Source organism: Microchirus variegatus (assembly GCF_963457635.1).
Source record: "Microchirus variegatus genome assembly, chromosome: 10".
Lineage (NCBI taxonomy): Eukaryota > Metazoa > Chordata > Actinopteri > Pleuronectiformes > Soleidae > Microchirus > Microchirus variegatus.
Genome location: NC_139811.1, coordinates 14420966 through 14432414, shown reverse-complemented (window position 1 = coordinate 14432414; position 11449 = coordinate 14420966).

Sequence of the window (11449 nt, the reverse complement as noted above, 5' to 3'; positions counted from 1 at the left end):
GGGCTGGTGGGCGGCAACAGAGGGAAATGAGACAGAGGCTCTGGAGGCAGCAGGGGACTGTCAGTCTGGCTTTGCCCGCCCTGGGTGTGCGGTAGCTGGGATAAAGCAGCTGGCAGGACAGCCTCTGCTGCAGAGCTGGGCTGAGTGGATCAGAGCGGAGGCGGGTGACTCCCAGGGCCCGGCTTTACAACTCTGGCCAAATGGAGGACTATGAAATGTGAAGGAGTTGAAACAGCCCTGCTGGAGGCCCTCTTCACACATGGGAAAGGACGTCTGGTCTTCACAACTGGGATTCAGAAACCATAGGCTGCTGAGAACAGCTAGTCCAAGCCAAGAAGGCGTAGAGGGCAGAAACATAGTGTACTGGTCGTCATCCAATCTCTCTGCCCAGTATGAATAGCCATGCCACTGTTGATCGCATGGTGGTTGATGATGAAGTGTGTGAACACACAGTTGGGGTGGTCCATGACCTTTGGATCTGTTGCTGTGATACTCAGAACTGCTAATAACACTCTCACTCATGCAGACACACACCTTGACCTTTGCAGAAAGCACTGCCACGATTCCACGCCTCCTTCTCTCATTTTGCCATCGCCCCAGCAGCAGCAGCAGCAGCTCCTTTGAAGCTTGGCAGGGCAGTTTTGCTCAGCTGTCTGAAAGAGTAAAGGTTCCAACGGGACAAAAAAACAACAACAAAAAAAGAAGGGAAAATATTGCCCTTTTTTTTTCCATGATGAAAATCTGGGTAACATTAGCAAGAAATTCACTGCTTCAATATCAGCCAAAAATAAAAAGCAGATCAGAAACACAAGTTCATAAATCATACTTAAAGTAAAAACACAATTTGAGGAAACAACAAGATAGCGGAGTACAAAACGCATCATGTTTAAGGTCAAAGACTGAATAGAGGAGGGCCTGTTTCTCTGTATGTGTGGAGACATGAGATCCAAAGGATTTTGGCCTCACTAGCTTTCAGAAAGTTCCCTCATTCTCCCTCCATGACCTCCTTTCATCCCTCCATCCCTCCGCCTTTCTTCTTTTTAATACAAATCAGCCACTCAATGCCATGCACATGTTTCAGTGTTATTTGAACTCTGGCAGAGGACTTCAAACAGCTTTCAAAGTGAACCAGAGTTTTTTTTTTTCCTTCTTTCTTTCTTTCTTTCTTTCTTTCTTTCTTTCTTTCTTTCTTTCCTCCCTTGCTTTATATCTCTTTCTCTTTTTGAACGAACACAGCCGCGCTTCCAAGCACACCTGATCAGAAAGGTCGCGAGATAGGGATTATGATATGCAAATGAGACATTGTTATCAGCGTTGACATTCATTATAAAGCTGAGCAGAGGAGAGTTAACATGAAAAGGTGGCAAATCACCTCCCTCTACTCTCTCTTCTTTTTTTTTTAGCACGACCTTCCTTCTTGAAAACATTGGCCTTTTTTCATTTAGATCAAAAGGTTATAGACAACAAAGAACGGCCTGTGTGGAGAAAAAAAAAGTCAAAACTACTGATTGGTCAACTGCCCTAAAGGTGTGTGCACATATCTGTGTGTGTGTCTATCAAAGATAGTGTTGGCGCACACAAAAAAAGAGATGATGTCTGGATTGGAGCATGTTCTGATGAGGCTGTCGTCTACTTTGCTGTTTAGGCAGGAGCGGAGGACGTCGCGTTACCAAACACACTGTAGAAAGTCTTTCATGTATCTCCCCTGCTGTGACAAGATAAGGCTTAGGATACACACACGGACACGTACACACCAAGCGACTGCTTCTTTCAAACAGACACAGAAACATGCGTACAGTTGCCCCCCCCCCGTTCAATCTGCATATGGTGCAGTTCAAAGGAGTCTGAGTGAGGTGGTGGCCTGTGCTACTTTTCCAGCGATTACCCTCACCCACCATCTGTGGTGATGAAGTGAGGAGTGGGTTTTATGGACTTCATAAAGGCTCAGTTATTAGAGCGTCAGCGTGGAGGTGACCCGCGTGACCTTTAGCAGCAGTCCTGAATGCTTTGATGTCAATCACACTGTTAAATAACTTTGAGCGGTAGAGGGAGACACTGAAACCTCACAGGTATATTCCCTGCTATTTACATAACTGATTATTCCATCCATCCATCAACTACCGCTTTATCCTCCATCGGAGAGGGTCGCTGTGCCTATCTCAGCTGACATAGGGCGAGAGGCGGGGTACAACCAGGACAGTTCGCCAGTCCATCACAGGGACACATATAGAGACAAACAACCATTCACTCTCACGCCTACGGTCAATTTATTTAGATTAATATAGAGCTCCAAATCTGCATGTTTTTGGACTGTGGGAGGAAGCCGGAGAACCTGGAAAAAACCCACTCACACATGGGGATTACATGCAAACTCTATGCAGAAAGGCTCTTGTTCCATATTTCTATATGTTTTTATTTTGGTGAATGAGGGCCACACGTTTGGTGTAGCGCAGGGGCCAGTACGGTGCCCGCGGGCTCACTTCACTTCACCTCACTTGCATATATATATATGATCACTCAGTAAAATAGGATTTGAGGATTAGGCAAATTGGACGCTCTAAACTGACTGTGAGAGTGGATGGTTGGTTGACTCTGTGTGGCCCTGTGATTGACTGGCGATCTGTCCAGGGTGTACCTTGCATTTTATAAATCTGAGGGTGCAATTGCAGTGTATTGTGTTTGAAGAAAATTATATTCTAAGAATTATTGTTTGTTTATTTGTTGGTTTGTTTGCATAGCAGAGGTGATGATGATGAAAATAATGGAGGATTCCTGTTTACCTCAAAGCACATCGGTGGATGATCAGAGCCAAGACGCATACAAACAGCTATTTTCTTTCCTGAGTAAGTGCTAACTGTGGCCTGAAGGTGGAGCTGCTGACCCGTGTAAGTTCATCCTGCCTCTTTTCTGTATGTTTTTATAATTCAATGCAGACACTTTTATTTTGAAATTCTGTGGAGTAACATCACTGATATTGTTATTGTGATGTCATAAAACAATAAGGTGATGTGATTTTCTACTAGTAGTGTCCACCCCTACTCAGTGTTGCAATGTAACAAAGTACAAATACGTTGATACTGTACTTGATTACAAAATTCACATATCTGTACTTTACTTTATATTTCTAACAACTTTCACTCCACTACATTTCCTCTAACAATCTTTCATTTGCGTTACTACCAAATTAAATCAGAAGAAGAAGAGTTGGTAATGGTCTGTGTTTATATAGAGCTTTTCTAGTCTTGATGAACTGCTTTACATTATAGTTTTGACATTCAGCCATTAACATGCTTCAACATGGGGTTAAGTGTCTTGCTCAAGGACACATACAGACGAGCAGAGCCAGGAATTGAACCCACGGCCATCCAGTTAATCCTCACTTTTTTTAAATACTTTTACCTCTACAACTAAAAGTACATTTTATATCAGAAAATTACTTTTGATACTTAAGTACAGTAAATATCATATACTTTAAGACTTTTACTTAAGTAATGTTATTTTTTTTTTAAAAGTGACTTCAACCTATACCAAAGTCATTTTCTGGTAAGATACGTGTACTTTTAGGTACTTTATAAAAGAAAAGTTGCATTTTTCCCTATTTGACTATTTTCCACTTGACTCCTGGCCAGACTTGATCATTGATGCTTAGCCACTTTCCTGTGACGTTATCGCATCAGGCCGGCAGGTGGCAGCATTTACAAGCAAATGTTATTGAATTGAAGGAGGATTGGAGGCGCTGTCACTGTCGGAGCACCTGGTGGATCCAATTCAGGGCTATTTTCTTTCTGCAACTCGTGGTGATATTAAAACATGGACAGATCGAGGACTTACTGATTATATATTTTATTCTTTTTTCTTTTTTTTTTAGATTTATTTCATGTATATAATCTGTGATGGCGCTGTAGTCTTTATTTACGGAAGGCGGTGAGGCTTTCAAACGCTATTTGTGGAGAGCAGCTCGCGTTTTTACGGGCATCACTGCAACGCCATGACGTATCTCACACTCCTCTCCTCCTGCTGCTGCTGCTGCAACTCAATAAAATATGAATCACCAGATCGCCGGCTATGTGACGCTGCTTTGGGCGCAAATACCGTTTAAATAGTCAGGGTGGGAAAAGGGGGTGTGGCGCTAAAACCATCGCCCATTCACCCAAAAAAAAAAAAACAACAACACACGCCCAGATCTCGTACATTTCGGTCTCTGCAGGGTTTGTGTGTGCTCGGACTCTCTGTGGAGGTGCACAGGGCCGGTCCATCCTCAGCTGCTGCAGATCGAAGCAGGTTTCCTCCTCGCGTTACGCACATCCAAAGCTTCTAAATGTGGAGCCCGAGAACAGCGGTGGCCTGCACGGGAGAGAAGATGCGACAGCTACGGTAAGATTAAAGCTGCTGTCTCCCTCTCTCCCTCTCTGTCAGAGTGTGTGTGTGTGTGTGTGTGGGGGGGGTGGGTGTATTTGCTTTTTGTATCAGCTGTTTGGTCCCTGCACCTATTACACCCAGTCCACATCACCAGACATGAATCAGTGCAGCGCTGAAGTCAAAGACGTGCAGAGGACAAAGGGGCGGATGGAGATGTAAATATTGAGAAGAGAAGCAGCAGAAGAAGAAATGTCAGTGATACACTGAATACAAATGTATGCATGGGATATGCACTGATATTTCCCCTAATAATGACAGAAACGCACGTGGTTGTTTGGGCATGAAGAACACGTCTGCCAGTGTCTGGTACAGCTGAGTGGACTGATACTGTCATGTAGGTAAATCACAGCTGTGAAGTGAGTCTATTCTAGGAAGTAGCTGTGTCTGTAGGTGGACAGATGCAACTGTGACTCATTGTCCCCACAGTCAAACAGATCTGCTGGCTTTCATTTACTACATAAAGCCTGTATACACATTTCCATTACATTTAAACTATTGTTGTATGAATTCAAAAAATTCTGATTGAGCCCGAACGCTTCACGCGACTCTCTCTCTCTCTGTGATTCCTCTAATTGTCATTGGAAGAAAGATGAAACAATATTGTGTTGTGCCTATGTAAAGATGGTCTGAACGGAATAATACATGGATAAAGGTAGTCGCTTGACTAGGCACACATTTCGGCACACACATTCAGCAGACATGCAGAATATATATAAATAGAATGCAAGTTATTGCACATGTTAGTCTCCAGTATGGCTGTCCTTATGTCGCCTGCTGACATTCCCATACTGCACACAGGAAGTGATTTGTTTTATGTCAAGACAGGCAGAGGCAATAGGAAATTTGCACTATAAAGTAAAACGGCTTTGGAAAGGGCCCACTGAGGTTATATTCTGTCATATTCTCAGTCAGGTCTGATAGTATTGCTTCACAGAGTCTTTCAGACAAAGGATCAGGAGACTAATTAAGGTTGCACATCGCTTCTGTCCACAAAGACTTAACCAGAATCATTTGCTGTAACAATCCTCTTTAAAGTGTACACCTATCTGATGCAACTTGACCAATTATAATATATTATAATGTACACTGTACCTTTAATTAAATACCAAACATAAAATAAAGTTGTACCTCATCTATCATGGATATATCTCTTGGTTTGTTTACTTACAGAAATGGCAGAGAATTCGCACAAATTTGCTTTATATTGTGAATTGACTTCGCTTAAAAAAGTTTAGGAAACAGACGTCAGATCGGGGAATCTCATCTACCCTATAGCACACAGTGTGAACACTACGGGTCTATTCAGGCTCCTCCTGACTTGGGTTAGGGTTCTCCGCATAGTCGCAGGTCCACAGCATCAAAGTCACACAAGACAACACGCGCTTTACTTTCAAAAGCGTGTCGTTTAGGCTGCTTTTAAACATGCACTGACTTCCAGGGATTCTCTGCAGATTGTGCTGGGATGCAAATGTCTAAAGAAGATGATCTAATCTCTGGCAAACATTCCAGTGAATTTATGTGAGAATGTAGCAGGTGAAACTCTGGAGAATGTCCAGAGAGACACAAATATTCAAATATTTACCAGATTTCATGTTAGAAAATGGCAAAATACTGTGTTTATGGCAGGTAGAACTCGGTGTCGGCCTGTAATAATGATGGAAACCTTTCAGTCCAGTGTCCTCAGGTGAACTGTTGTGTTTGCAGACATGGTCCCTGGGTATTGTCCATAGATTAAGGTCCGGACATTAAGGTCCCCATGAACACAGTGAGACATTGTCAGGATGAGACATGTTCACACCATCAGGGGAATCTCCAGAATATTCAGGTGGTGGCTGCAGGAGTGCAAACATTCGCCCGTGCACTTACTGTGGATCCTTCAGGAGAATCTCAGGAGTGACTTCTGCAGACATTTATGCTCACCCATACATTTATGAATCTGTAAGAGCTACAGACTGGTCACTCCGTTATGCAGAGATTTCGCCACAAGATAGGGAAAGCACAAATTACCCTGGGCTTCAAGAACAGCTGATTACGTCTGTCCACAGCAAACGGCGACAAACGAAATGTATGATCAGCAATGTATAGGAAACTGCAATGACACCATTGACCATTGTCAGAAATGCCCTGTCTAGGCCCAGTGCCCAGTCACTATCTTGCTTCAGAAGTCAATGTAAAGACAGAAAAGAGACGTGGTAGACGGAAAGATCACAGCTGCACAGGATCAGGATCATCCATGTGAAGATTATGTGCAGGAGAGATGTTTCTATTTTGTCACTCTGTGTTGTTCTTTAAAAAAAAAAAAAAAATTATTATTATCATTATAATAATAATAATGCTCATCTCTGTTTTCCCCAACATGTTAGGACCATGATCCATGGTTGAGCTGTGTGTGACAGAGAGGATATTGAATGCCTCTAAAATCTCAAGGTAAGCCTTCTCTTCTCCACTGACCTTGTGTGTGTGTGGGGGGGGGGGGGTGTGGGGGTGTGTGTGTGTGTGCGTGTGTGTGTGTGCTGCAATTGATCCATGGCCTTGAATGACTCCTTGCCTTTTCCTTGTCTCACTTGCTCTCAGGCTACGTCCACATGACGATGTTTCATTTGAAAACTGTGTTCCTAACGCACCTAAAAACGCATATCACATGACCAATTGGACACAGAGCCCTCCTTACTATTTAAACGGCCTTGAGATAATGTATGTTATGATTTAGCAAACTAAACTGAATTGAAACTCAAGTTGCCATCTCTGGAACAGTCTCCCCCTCTATAATAGAACACCCCAGACCCCAGAGACCCCCTTTAAATCCTCCCTTAAAACCCACTTCTTCTCTTTCATAAATGAGCACATGCAGTTTGTTTTAATGTTTTCTTGTTTTTAACTGAATACTGCAATTGTATCTGTCTATTTATGTATTTACATATTGTTGTATATGTAACCTGTGCCCCAGTGGTGTAGTGTGGTCTACTGTAGTGGGTATACTGTCTGCACGGTTTGCCAAAGCAGCAGCTACAAAAAGAGTATGCACATGATGAATTTTATTATATTCAGTGTTTTTTTAATGAAAATGACAGTCATCTCTACTCTTTATTTGCAAAAACAATCCTGGCCTTTTTGTTGTGGGTATACTCCGTATGTTACGTAGACTAGACCACTGTCACTGTCAACTGTTTGACTTGAGTTGCTGTGGCGTTAAAGCGACCAACTGCTGAACCATAATCTGAAAGCCTGACCAAACACAGTATAGGCCCACAGAAAATTTTATTCAAAGAAAATATGAATTTTTTGGCTTGAGGATGTTTGGTGAGCTGTCTGAGTCAGCACTCGACCCCAATGTTCTCTCTTTGTGGTTGGGTCAGTGCATGTGGAATACTGTATGTTCACCCTGGATCAGAGAGTGGATGATGTGCATTTCCATATGCATGCATGTGTAGGTTTTACAGCTTTAACGTGAGAACATTTTTTGGGGAAGTTTCAACTTTGTGAAATGTCATGTGCAAGAGGAAGTTCAGTGGCGTAACTTCTGCGCACGTCACTTCCTCGTAACCTTTATCAATGGCGTCAGTGGCGATCAAGTGAGGCGTAGGAGGTGGCAGAACTAAGACACTGATAAATTCAGTTTATTTTTGAATTGAACGAAGAGAAATATGCAGGAGGAGAAGATTCATTGGAACGAGCTCTTTATGAAAGGATGGTAAATAGGTCGCGCTTCTATAGTCGAGCTGAATATTGTTATACCTAGATCCACGTGTGTGTGTGCGTGTTGTGTAGCATTGATTAGCTGCAGCTGCAGAGCATGCACCTGTTTTGTGATCGCACTAATGAGAGAGGCACTGGGTGGTTCTACCTGGCCAATCATGAAATTGTCATGACAGAAAAAAAAAAACGGAAGTCTATGTTGACTGATCACACACTGCTCTCAACAGCGTCCATCTTGTTATGTGTATGCAGTGTTTGATCAACACGGGCCAAGAAGGGGCGTCCTGGTCGTTGTCGCCGTCGTCAGTAATTTGACAGTAGTTTGAATGTGACAGACATTCGTTTATGTTCAAAGCTCGTGTTAGTCCCCAAATAAAATTCCCATTTTACTCTTGTTTGAGTAAGATCTACTGTTACAGTATATAATTCTACACCTTTGATATGAATACAAAGGTAATTGGTTGAATGAGAGAAGTTGAATCCAGTGAAGAGCGCACATTGCAACATGCTGGACCTGTTAGAAATCTACCCCCCCCCCCCCCTTTCTTATCTCGTGTAATTAATATGCTAATTCTGCTCAGCCTCTGTGCTCATGATGCCTCTATTGTGCAGCACATCACTGTCAAACGGGGGAAAACATGGATAGAGCAGATATTTTCAGCAGCTTTCAGTGTCCCAGATTTTTTTGCGATTTTTTGTGTCTTACAGACGGTGGCCATTTCTGTAGTCAAGCAGGGAATGATTGTCGTAATATTTTTTATTCAATTTATTAATTAAACTCATAACCAGGAAGTGGTTTATCTGTCCTGATATCCATACGTGCCATTATATACACAGGTTTGCAGACTTTCACAGCTCACACCTAAACTAATCTCTATTGTAGACACATTTGATTTAAGCACAAAGAATTCTAAAAGTAAAATAGTATGTTTTCCAGTGTTTCCCTCATCCCATACCTCCCTCCCTCAATCATCCCTCCCTTGATCACTCCATTTATGGTGTAATTGGGTGGATTATGACTAATATCACCATTTTTCAGGAGTTCAGGTTGTCGAGCAGCTTTTACACTGATTACAAAGCACTTATATTTGGATGACTGTGTGTGTGTGTGTGTGTGTGTGTGTGTGTGTGTGTGTGTGTGTGTGTGCGTGTGCGTGTGCGTGTGGGCGTGTGGGCGTGTGCGCGTGCGCGTGTGTGTGTAAGTGTTCGTCCAGCATTTGATTCATAAACTGTCAAACTGTGTTTTAGGAGATGTTGATATACAGATGCAACTCTGATATTTGTCACAGAATTAAAAGTGACAGGGAGACGGGGAGAATTTCATTTTGGGTGGAAGATTGAGGTCAAAATCAGGTCAACAATGTGTTTTCCCAATTCACACACACACACACACACACACACACACACAGATAAATCTTATGACTCAACTTCACAAACCAACTAGACCAAGGCTATATGGAGAGAAGGAGCTTCCAAAACACACAGAACGGATGCAGGGATAAGTGGTAGAGCACGATGAAGGCTTTACCGTCGGCATGGCAACCACCTGATCACTTGCACTGGCGAGGTTTGATTGACGGAGGATTCTGGGTTATAGACTGCGGGAGGGAGAGGTGAGGGAAAACTGGTTTGATCCAGCACGGCTGTGTGAGTGCTCTTCATCTCCCCTGGCTGTTGTTTTATTGTTGTTTTTTTTACACTCTCCTCCTACTCTTCTATAAGAGGAGGGCAGTTTGATTCGGAGCAGAGTCACAATCACCGTCAAACCGCCTCTCAGTATTTCGGTTGATGCTGCTCGACGTCTTCATCTTGGACTGGAACAGGGTTGTGTTGAGCTTTGGTTTATTTTTTTCATGTGTGCGTTTGGAGATCTGCGTGTTTGTTACCTGTATGCTTTATCTGGCAATTACACACCACACTTGGCAGGGCCAGCAATTCAATTCAATTCAATTCAATCACAAAACATACATCATCTCGAGGCATTGTAGACAACATCATGCAACCCTACAATTCACACAATGAGCAAATACTAGGTGGAGAGAAAAAACTCCCTTTTAACAGAATAAGAAATCTCTGACAGAACCAGACTTAAAGATGTGCAGCCATCTGCCTAGACTGGTTGGGGTGAAAGGAGACAGAGAAGGGGAGAGAAAGGTCGAGACAGAAGAAATAGACCAGGAGCAGATATACAACAGTTGTATCAAGTTATAAGTTTATACAGGACAGTTAGAGTTAATGATGACATGTTTATTAAACTACATTCATTTATATAAGCAGCAGCAGAATTTGTTGATAAAAAAAACAATAATGATATTGACTTTTAATTATAGCATAATAATAATGGTGATGACATGTATGATAATGTTAATAATAATAAGTAGTAGAAGCCTCGAAACTGGATCTGGATCCTGCAACCTGACCGTGAGAGGCTGCAGTCCATCAGGACCAAAACATTAATTCATTCATCTTCTACTATATATACATATACATACATATGCATATGCATATACACATATTATAATGTTTACATCGAATTTCATGGTGTTGGAGTTGACTGAGGCTTGTTTTATGTGCAGGGAACAGTAAAGCATTAGATAAAAAGCTCTGTGTTGTGTTTCTGTGATTCCGCTGCGGGGCAAAATGTTCCTTGTATTTTTCGGTCTTTCTCACTCCACATGATTTTTTATTTAATTTAATTACATTTATTTATCCAAGTAAAGGGACACTCACTCACTCATCTTCTAGCGCTTTATCCTCCACATGAGCGCTGGTAGGAAACGGACAATGCATATTAATAAACATTAAAATGTAAAAATGCCAGGTTGTAGCCTGAGGTTCAGGTGCTCTGTTCTCATTAACATGATTCAATTTCCCTCCCTCCCTCTTTGTTTGTGTTTACATCCTGGCAACTGCATGTGAATGCGGGGCTCATTTCTTCCGTGCATTCATGTGTCAGTCATTGTACACATAATAGTGAGAAAACTCAAGATGCTGTGCTTGTGTGTGTTGTGTTAGTGACAATCGACTGTCTCTGTCTCGCCCAATCTTTTTCCCCCTCGTCGCCCTCCCCTTTTAATGCCTCGCTGACTTGCTTATTTACTCATTTACTTTTTCTTGTTTGACTTCATTTCCCTCTGTTTGCTGAAACAAGGGCCTTTCTGCATGGAGTTTGCATGTTCTCCGTGTGTGGCGGTTTTCTCCAGGTTCTTTGGGTTAGGGTTTCCTCCTACAGTCCAAAAACATGCAATATGGGGATTGGACACTCTAAATTGACCATAATTGTGACAGTGGATGGTTGTTTGTCTCTACTTGGCTCTGTGATGGACTGGCGATC